The sequence below is a fragment of the Marmota marmota genome, unplaced genomic scaffold (assembly GCF_001458135.2).
Source record: "Marmota marmota marmota unplaced genomic scaffold, marMar, whole genome shotgun sequence".
Taxonomy (NCBI): domain Eukaryota; kingdom Metazoa; phylum Chordata; class Mammalia; order Rodentia; family Sciuridae; genus Marmota; species Marmota marmota.
The window spans coordinates 1,373,662-1,384,503 of record NW_025999842.1 but is presented as its reverse complement, the minus strand read 5'-3'; the positions used below and the strand labels follow the sequence as shown (position 1 = coordinate 1,384,503).

The 10,842-nt window shown below is 35.4% G+C and overlaps 1 protein-coding gene across 7 annotated transcripts in view; it reads left to right on the top strand.

Annotated features, from left to right (window-relative positions):
* The first annotated feature begins 6 nt into the window (after positions 1-6).
* Myo6 (myosin VI) overlaps positions 7-10,842 on the top strand; it is a 142,682-nt gene continuing 131,846 nt past the window's right edge. For 6 of the 7 annotated variants that reach the window (XM_048799906.1, XM_048799862.1, XM_048799822.1 and 3 more), the window contains exon 1: positions 7-151. The gene's annotated coding sequence lies outside the window, so the exon portion shown is untranslated. Of the gene's footprint in view, positions 152-210; positions 388-10,842 lie in introns of those variants that run through there. The other variant, XM_048799736.1, reaches the window with a different exon arrangement.

The following is a 10,842-nucleotide window of genomic DNA, read 5'->3' as shown; positions in this document are numbered from 1 at the left end:
GTGTGCAGCCTGGCCGCCGTCGTCGCCCGGTCCTGGTGCCTGGCTGCGTCGTTGCCCTCGTCCCTCAGCCTCATCACCCCTCACCACGCCCTCCAGCCTCACCGGCGACAGGTAGCCCTGCCACCGCGCACCTGCCTTCGTTCCCTTGCGGGTGAGTGTGGCGCTGCCTCAGCTGCGGGGCGCCTCGCTTGCCCGGGCCAGGCTCTGCTCCGGGGCCTCGTCTCGCTGCCCCCGGTCCGAAGGCTGGGCTCACCTCCCGAGTCCCAGGACGGGAGGAGCAGGTGATGGGAGGGCCCGGGCGGCGCCGCTCGCCTTGGTGACACGGGTGGTTCTCGTTTCTGCAGAAGGACAATGAGAGTCTTCTTTCATGGGTTTATTATCTCCAAGGTACCTTTGTTTCTTCTCTGGCTCCCAAGTAGAAGCCGAGCACTCAGGTGTCCACTTTTCGCTTGAACACTCCGTGATAGTTTTATTTTCTCATTTGTAAACACGCTTAAAATTCAGTGCAGAAAGAGTGTGGTTTGTTTGCAGATGAGAAGATCGAATGATACTATTAATAATTTAGTCATGTAGGAGACCATGTTGGGATTCTGTAGAGCTGTATTTTTAGTCTTTAGGTAGTTCGGTACCTTGAGTATTTACTTACGGATATGGTCCTGAACAAGAACTTTATCAATTTCCAAGAACGCCTTAAACCGATTAAAATGCTCCAACTTTGGGTTTTCATTTTAAGTAAGAAATAATTTGACACGATTAATGCTAGAACAACCGTGTCAGAAATATTTTCCTACCGTTTCAAAAGACGTATTACATTTTCTCTGGCATACTGTTATGTAGGAGAGAGATGCTTAAATCCTAATGTATCAGTATTATTGGATAGTTAGGAACACTGCTCCAACTTAGTAGACTATGATGCATCCGAATAAAAGTTTCATGCTGTTATGCTTTGGTGATATAGATGCAATATGTCAAAATATCTTTGGAGTTTGAGAGTTTTAAAACCTCCTAAAGTTTAGCTGGAAATATCTTCACACCATAAAATGTGCATCTTGAACTTGGACTGGTAGTGGTCATGGTACAAAGGTTGGCAGCAAAACAGCATTTCTGTACAAATTAACTGAACTTCATACATGTTGTGGTTTTCCAGTTGGAAAATGTTTAGCGAAAAAATTACCTTAGTGCCTTCTAGCATTAATTTCAGCAATCGTCACAAATAATGCAAAGTGGGCTGTAGCCAGAGCCTGAAACAGTACAGCCGTTCAGAATAGCTCGCTGACTTCAGCTCATTTTGAGGATTTTTCAGTTCACAGGAGTTACATGCACAGTATTAAAAGGAGTCATTTTAGTGTAATGCAGATTTGCTCATTGCATTTGTATTTTCTTTGTGACATGTTATATATTATTCTTTAAGCTTTTAAAGTTACATCTGTGTGTGTGTGTCTGTGTGTGTGTGTGTCTGTGTGTGTGTGTATCTGTATCTGTGTCTGTGTGGTGCTGGAGATTGAACCCAGAGCGTTGTGCATGCAAGGCAAGCACTCTACCAACTGAGCTATATCCCTAGCCCTGTTTTCAAAAATTGATTGTAATAGACAGAAATAGAAGCATGATTGTTAAAAGATTATTATGATTAAAAGTCACATAGTATATAAAACTATATGGTATTATAATATACATTTATTCTTTATTAAAGCCTAGAAACATAAATAAGAAAAATTAAGTTATAATATTTAATGCAGTTTATTAAAAACAAAGATCATAAACCATAACCTATGTAGCTTATCTGAAATGGATTTTTCCCTGTTTGTGTTTATGTGATCAAGTTTTAAAATAACAGTGACCAGGAAATCTGAGAGAGGCTGAAGGCTCTTTTCTCATCCTGTTGTGACTTTGCCTGGAGTCTGTGGTGTATCATGTAGCCCATTGTTTAGACATCTGGGCTGTATCTGGGTTCTAAAATGCAGCTTTCTTTAGAAAGGCTTAAAGATTTTGACCATCTGAGGTTTAAATAAATATAAGCACTCAAACATTTAAAAAAATGAACCAAATATATATAGCCTTCTGTTAGTAGTCCAACCTCTATCTTTAATATGTAAAATGTTAGTTTTAAAATGTTTTCAGGCTTGAGGTCTAGCTCAGTAGTGGAACACTTGCAGTGTGCTGGAGGCCTTGAGTTTAATCCCCAGCATTTCAAACAAAACAAAAAAACACCATTTTCTAACCTCTGTGAAATTTTGATTTCTCTATATTAAAGTATTTTATTTAAAAAGAAAAGATTGAAAAAAGTATTAAAATTTAATAAATCTCATACAGTTTTGTTTGTGATCCCCATTATGAGATAGTTGGTAATACTTTTTGAACTGGTAAGATTTTAGTAGTGTAAGATTTTCATCCATTTATTAGGCCAATACAAAGTAATTTTCCAGATTGGTGGTCAGAGAAGAAAATTAAGACTCAGAGAATAAATACTACTCAAGGTCATGTAGCTTAAGAGGGGCAAAGTTTGGATTGTTATTTGAGTCTTTGGATTGTGACAATCCACCAGAACAGGTTGCCTTGATTTCAGATCACTTAGTGAACTGTTGAAACAAACCTGCAGAACTGGTATGGAGGTTTGAAGAAGTCACCCAGGAGTCAATGTGACAGGCCATGAATGTGGTTCTGGAACTAATTTAGAATTCTGTGTCTCTTAGTTCTCAAGGTTATAGCCTTGAACAGTGACAGGATGCTGCCTTATCATCTCTTGTCTAATTCCTGAATGTTATACATGTTATGTGCTTTTTATTTTGATAGGTTGATGGGAATCAGAATTAGGCTGTAATCAAACATTGAATTTCATTATAGCCAAAATGAATAGTATAATGTTCCTGGTTAAGATAGAACTTTAAAATTGTCCTCAAATGAGATAGATAGTTGCTCATAAATGTAGCAGCTATCTTGTAAATACTACTTAATTAAAAAATTCTACATAATTTTTGCTAATCTTAGAGGAGAACCTGTTTTAAGTCTTCATTAAATCATCACCTATATACACTCCTAGGACAAATCTTTTTTATTGTTCCTGTTTACTTCACGAATTTCCCTTAAGCCCTAATAGGACAAAATTGAGCACATAAAGCCCCTCTTTTGTAAGAAATTAGGAGCCATACTTTACAGCAGTAAAGTATAGCTAGATAAATGAATAGAAAAATGGACTGCTGAATTTGGTGGTTAATTTTGCAGGTTGTTTCCTTATTTGAACTACTAGGAATTTTGCTTCTCAGGATACTCATTCAAATGTAAATACAAAACTGTTATCCAATGGCTTAATATAAATTATAAATAGATAATCTATGACACTTACATCTACTTTTTTGGGGGGTAAGTAATTAAGACTTAGAGTACATAAGCTTGAATTCAATTTTTGAGGCATTATATAATGTTCAGAGGTATGAGGATCTTTTGTATTTAAAACAGTTGTGGGGCTTGGGATGTAGCTTGATGTATGTAGGAAATTATTTCATGTAGCGCACTTGCCTAGCATGAACAAGGCAAGGTTCTGGGTTAGATCCCCAGCACCAAATAAATAAATAAATAAATAGACAGTTGTGTTTTTATTTGATGAATTTTAGTGTATTGGCAATAATATGAAAACACAAATGTTAGAAATAAGTATTAGAATATCTTTATGTTTAAGGTTTTCAAAACTGAAGTTTTTTTCTTATTGTTCAGTATAAGAATGACATAATGGTTTAAGAAATGACCTTATATCCACCAAATTTTTTTTCCCATGGGTTCTGAAACCTAGGAAGTAAAACCCAAAGAAGAAATCAGGCATCCTTAAAAATCTTGCTCTTATTAAGAGAGGAAGTAGTTTTCTGTGCAGAAAGCATGTGCCAGATGAAACCAAAACATTAAAGCACATTAAGCACATTCCTTCCATGTATATTCACACAGGGTGAATATTAACATTTGTGCTGAGTAATGTGCACAAAGGAAACTCCTGACAAAAACACAGGTATCTTTTGTGTTTGTTCTTACTTGTTATTTTATTTGAAAGCAGCCAGCTGACTAATGTTTACAAGGTGAGATATTTTGTGTGGTAGAATTTTGATTTCTAATATATGTGGATGAGAATCTTTTTCAACAAATATTTAGTGATAGCCCACTGTGTTTCATAAATGATTATAAGTTCCTCCCTACCCTGGTAGATCTTTGTGTGTAGAAAATAGGAAGCATGGCAAAGATATATGAAGGTAAATTGAAACAATCCATTTAAAATCTGAAGATGAGCTGGGCACAGTGGTGCGTACCTGTAGTCCTAGGTACCCGGGAAGCCTGAGTCAGGAGGATAATTTGAGTCCAGGCTGGGCAACATAGTGAGACTCCATCTCAAAAAAAAAAAAAAAAAAAATGTATAAACTTGAAATTGTTTATGCCAAAAGTTAATACCTTTATATTTATATGACATTTTATTGTTTTGGAAATCATTTTATGTACACTTGATGAAGTAGATGTAATAAATTTATTGCTGTTCTACAGATGAGAAAATGGAGACTCAAAACATTAAACATTATTTAAAATTAAATAACTTGCTCAAGGTCATATAGCCACTTTGATTCATCTCTGAGAATAGAACCTTTTTCTGCCATAGTAGTAGGCTCTCCCCCTATACTTCTCTACTTCCTATGTTTGTTAGGATTATTAGTCTTTTTGCAGTGACTTATTTCATTTTATGTCTTTAACTCAGATAGTTCAAGAAGTTCTAAAAAATCAGGATCACTAAATTTTGTAACAGGTTTGTTTTTAATAGAAGGCAGGAGATGGGCATGACACATCATTTATGGAACTACTTTAATTTTATTTTTATATTTTATTTTTTAGTTGTAGTTGGACACAATACCTTTATTTTATTTATTTATTTTTATGTGGTGCTGAGGATTGAACCCAGGGCTTTGTACATGCTAGGAGAGCGCTCTACCACTGAGCCACAACCCCAGCCCAACTACTTTAATTTAAAAAAATATATATTTTTAGTTGTAGTTGAACACAATACCTTTATTTTATTTATGTTTATGTGGTGCTAAGGATAGAACCCAGTGCCTAATGTGTGCTAGGCAGGCGCTTTACCACTGAGCCCCTACTTTAATGTTTTTAGTAGACTGATGGACTAAGATTGGTAATTAGCTTTTCTAATTAAAATTAGTTAACTAAAATCAGTTAGTTAAAAAAGGAGAAAAATGTTCTGGATAAATTTTAAGAACAACTTTGATTACTTGGCGTATTAGAACTGATCTGCTGATTATGACTTTTTTTGTAAGGACTCAATTAAGAGTTGAGTTGTGTCTATGATGGATACTTTATTCCTTCATTCATTTAAAACATATTTAAGTGTCTGCCAGAGCTCAGACACTATTCTGAATGCTGGGATACAGTGAGTAAGACCAAGTCCTTGTGCTGAGTGACATTTTATTGTTGTTTTGAATTAAGTTAATTATAGACTCTTCATACTGGTATGTAATCAACAGGGCTGACCTTAAAGTTGAGAAATAGACAGTTGTCAAAGTGGTACAGTTTTAAGACTGTTGAAAGACTTATTTTCTCTAAAATATCCTGCTTGTCAGCTGTCTGCTGTAGGTGCCTCTGTTGGATTATAGCACTGTTACCATCCTGCTCCTGATAAATAAGTATGTTTCATTATTTATCACAGTTTCAGGAAACAAGGCTAAGAGAAAATAAATGGGACCTTGGGCTTGTGTTGATGTTGTAAGGGTAAGAAAGGGTTGGCAAAGCATAATTTTAATAGTATCTATTGTTTATTCAACTTTTGCTATGTGTCAGATATAGTGCCAAGCAATTATCTTATGTATATTAGCTCAGTTAATTACTAAGTCACCTCAGAGACATAAGAGGCATTATAAAAAAAAGCCCTTTTTTTTACAGTTTAGGAAGTTTAGGCAGAGATGTTAAATTTGCAAGATCATAGCCATCACTTGCTATCACTGGAATTCAAATCCCTCCTGTACTTAGTATGCAGTAAATACTCATGGGGAAAAACTCAGCACAGATTTCTGGTTCTACTATGTGAGACAGGTCTTATAAGTGAAGAACTGAAAGGTGGGAGGTGGGGTAAGTCCTGAGAACTTGCTGGATGAGTGATGGAAATTGGAGGGGGTTTGACAAGACCCTGCTTGGTCTACAGCCCTGGAGCTCCAGAGTTGCATTTAAGTACAGATGTCTGGTTCATAGGTAAGAGGACAGGCATACCTAAGTGGGTCTTGATTTTTGCCACTCTGGGTTTCAGCTTTTTCATCTGTAGAATGGAGGCAATAGGGGTTGGAGGGGAAGGGAAGGGACATGGGTTATTAATGATGGTGGAATGTGATGATCATTATTATCCAAAGTACAGGTATGAAGACACGAATTGGTGTGAATATACTGTGTATACAACCAGAGATATGAACAATTGTGCTCTATATGTGTAATAAGAATTGTAATGCATTCTGCTGTCATATGTAAATAAAAAATAAATTAAATAAAATGGTGGCAACAGTATTACCTATCTGCTGTGGTTCTTCGAATGATTGAATTAGATAGGGCACATATCACACTGCCTTGCACATAGTTAATGTACATTATTGTTGTTACGTTACTGTTTTTTTTTTTTTTCAGATCTGAATTTGCTTGTCTTTGTGATTCTAGAATTGGCAGCAGTCTAGACCAAAAATGGTTCAGAATGCCCCTGTAGATTGTTGCTTTTTGCCATGTTTAATGTGAAGTTTTTATCCAAAAGAAACAAGAAACAACAACAATATAGTAGAGAATCTTTAAGTTGGTCATTGTTAAGTATTTCTGAAATTTAGGTTTATGTCAAAATTACTTGGGGAACTGGCAGAAATATAGGAAGGTGTGGGTGGGGCCTGCGTATTAACATTTAACAAGCTTCCCTGTTGATTTATATGCTTACCAAAATTTGAGAACCATTGGCTTAAACCTTTTATTCCTTCTGAGTGCTTTGGGAGACTTCAACAATAACAACAAATCTCTTGGGTTAACTAGTCAGTGTCTGGTAGAAGGAAGTGAAATATCAGTTAACATCTCTTGATGTTTTTTTAAACTTATTTGGGGTTTATAGCAATCATATTGAGAGGACAGCACTGTGTTAAATTTCACCTAAATTAAATGATACTGATTGTTAACAGCTTATTAACCAGCTTAGTTTGAAAGTAAATTACTTATGTTTAATAAACTATTATACAAATATCATAATATGTAAATTTGTGGTTGTATAGATATTAAGAACTTTTAAAAAGTTTTAATTGAATTTCTTTAGATAGGGTATTGTTGAATAAACAGATCTGGTATTAGTTGTATCAGGCAAAATACTAACTGGGAAGAGATTTCTTCCTTGAGGGTTCAAGTGAAGAGACTGCAGAGGTCAGGGAAAAAACAAGTGTCAAAGCACCTAGGGACTAGCAACAGCAAGAAGCCATTAATTCTCCAGAGATAAGCAGAACTGAGAGCTGGCCTTGCAGAGGAGAGCTGTGGGAGCTGTGGCTTGGAGGCATTCAGGAAGCAGGAGGAGGTTCCTTGACCTCCTTCTCCCTCTTCTTTTAGGACTTGACCAGTGACTGCAATTCCTGAAACCCAGCTCAGGAGTCCAAGTGATGACAGGCTCCTCTTTCCAGGGTAAAAGCAGGATAAAGATGTGGTGATGCAAATGGAGGCTAACTAGGATATTAATTAGGACCTTTGGGAATCTGTGCCATATCCTTGGTGCATTTTAAATCTCTTTTAGCATTGTGATATGTCTGTGAGACGCTTGGGACTACTTGTCACATGCTTGCTTTTATAAAATAGTTTATCCACTTTCTTATATAATCAATTGTTTTAAGAACTTTATATGACTCAATGAGAAACAATCTAGGTCTATTAACATAAAGCATTGGTATTTATAAATCATCATACTTTGAGGTTTTCTGAAATTTTCTTTGTTAGAAATAAAGAAAATTTTATTCTGTTTTCTTTAATAGAATAATAAATGGTTTTCATTAGAAAATTTTTTAATGACTAATATTTTAAAAAATTGGCAAGAAAATTTCTTTGCATTCTGGAATTTATACCTCCTATTCACCAGGATATTTTTGATAACAAAAATACCAAAACATAGTGTTGATGTAATAAGTTAATAGGAGTAAGACTTATGAAATAATTGTTTGTCTTCGCCAAGTTCTTTTGAGGACACATTAAATTTCTATATAAATGTGTTGCAATTTATTTGTTTAGTTGTCTTCTGCAAATGCCAATTTTACCTTTTTTTAAAAACAACTAACTTTTTCTAATAACTTTTTAAAATTTATTTTTATGTGGTGCTGAGAGTCGAACCCAGTGCCTCACACGTGCTAGGCAAGTGCTCTACCACTGACTACAATCCCAACCCCTTAACTACTTCTTTTTTTTTTAATGCTAGTGATTAAATTAAGTACATGCTAAGCATATACTTTACCACTGACCTACATTCCCAACCCCTAGTTAATACTAATGCTGGTGAAAAGTTCATGTTCATTGTTCTGGATTGATTACTTGGTAGAAAGGGTTTTTTCTTTAAAGAGATAGCATGAAGGATGCTATATATAAGTGGTATTCCTCCCAAAACAATTAGATTATATGCATATATATTTCTCCTTTTCTTGTGGTTTTCAGGGAAAAAGAAGTATAAGAACTGGTTTCCATCTTCCAGAAAAGGCAGAGCCCTATTGCAAATTAAGGGTTGAACAAATTAATCAAATAAACATCTGGCAATGAGAATTTAGCATGAAAATAAAGGATAACTCATTGTGAATGTTATAATTGAGATTTTAAAAAATACGTGTTTCTCAGCTTGTCTTTTTTAGAGGAGTATGGTATCTCATGAAAATAGAAGGGAGACCAGTAGAATATAGTAAGGGAACCAGAGGGAGAGAGGAGGAGAGGAAAAGGGGAAGTGCTGGGGAATGAAATTGACCAAATTATATTGTTATATTGTGTGCATGTGCAAATAAGTGACAGTGAATTCTATTATGTATAATTATAATTCACCAATAAAAAAGAAAGAAAGAAAAAGAGTATGCTGAAAATGAGAAACCGGTTTGGAATCAACCAAATAATACCTGTCTTTGTATTATACTTAGATATTTTCTGTGTAAGTGGGATTTTTATTTATTTTTTAAAAAGGAGACTTCAGACTTTTGTGGGATATTCTAAAAGCATTTTATTTTTATTTGATACTGATATAACTAGTACCTCTCAGGAAAAAATTGAGGTTGTTGGTTTTTCTGTATTATGTTCTTTGAATTTCCCTGATTTGAGGACTGTGTTATTTCAGAGAAAACTTTTCTCTTCTTCCTTGTTATTTTTTTTCTAAAATTAGATGAACCAGCTGTGTTTTGGTTTGTGGGCATGATTTGCCATCTTTCCTTTTGGTCTTGGTATTTGGGGAAAGAACAAAGAATTATGCATGTTTTGAAGAGGAATGTGTTAGTTTTTTCTGCCTTTCCTGTTCATCATTGTTGATCTTCGAGATTAAAAGAGCAAGATGATTTATTTATCTATTATGATGGTGCTTGATATTTCAAACAAAGCCATGGTTTATGTTGGCCACTAAAATGATGGAGAATGGAAAGTATAAAATTAGTTACCATGTATTCAAATGGCTAGTTGAGGAGGTTTATGTTAATTTAAGGGAGATTTTCTATTAGGTGTTGGGAGGAGGAAAAAGGATGGAAACTAAATGAGTTTGACCATATGACTAGATGTCATTGCAGTTTTCATAGTTTGTTTATTTATTTATTGGAATTAGGGGTTGAACCCAAGAGCACTGAGCTGCATCCCCTGCCCGCCTTTCTTTCTTTCTTTCTTTCTTTCTTTCTTTCTTTCTTTCTTTCTTTCCTTCCTTCCTTCCTTCCTTCCTTCCTTCCTTCCTTCCTTCCTTCCTTCCTTCTTTCCCTTTCTTTCTTTCTTTCTTTCTTTCTTATTTTGAGACAAGATCTCAGTAAGTTACTGAGGCTGCCCTTGAATTTGATATCCTCTAGCCTCAGCCTTCCCAGTCCTCTTGCCTCATCCTTCTCAGTTACTAGGATTATAGGCATGTATCACCATGCCTGACTACTACAGGTATTTTAGAAACTAGTAAAAAAATATTTATTTCAATCAGAATTTTATATGTGTATATTTTTAAATTTTTTTTAGTTGTAGTTGGACACAATACCTTTATTTATTTATTTTTTATGTGGTGCTGAGGATCAAATCCAGGACCTCGCACATGGTAGTAAAGCTCTCTAACACTGAGTCACAACCCCAGTCCAGAATTTTATATTTAATAGCAATAAATTTTACTGATAAGTTCCTGTTTTGGAAGAGAAGGCAGATAAATTAGAAATTTATAAACTAGTTGTTTAATTTAGCTATTTTATTTTATTATATATTTAAATTTTGGGGGAGGGTTACCAGGGATTGAACCCAGGGGCACTTGGCCACTGACCACATCCCCAGCCCTATTTTGTAGTTTATTTAGAGACAGGGTCAAGCTAAGTTGCTTAGCGCCTCACTGTTGCTGGCTTTGAACTTGAGATCCTCCTGTCTCAGCCTCCTGAATCGCTGGGATTACAGGTGTGCACCACCACTGATGACTGAACCCAGGGGTGCTTAACCACTTAGTCACATCTCCAGCTCTTTTTTTTTATTTTTTTGAGACAAGGGTCTTGCTAAGTTGCTGAGAATTTAACTATTTTAATAAGTCTCTAACAAAGATAAAGATAGCTTAGTGGTTGTATATAGTGACATTAGTTCAGCAGAAAATGGGCTATTATTTATTAAAGGTGTGTTTCT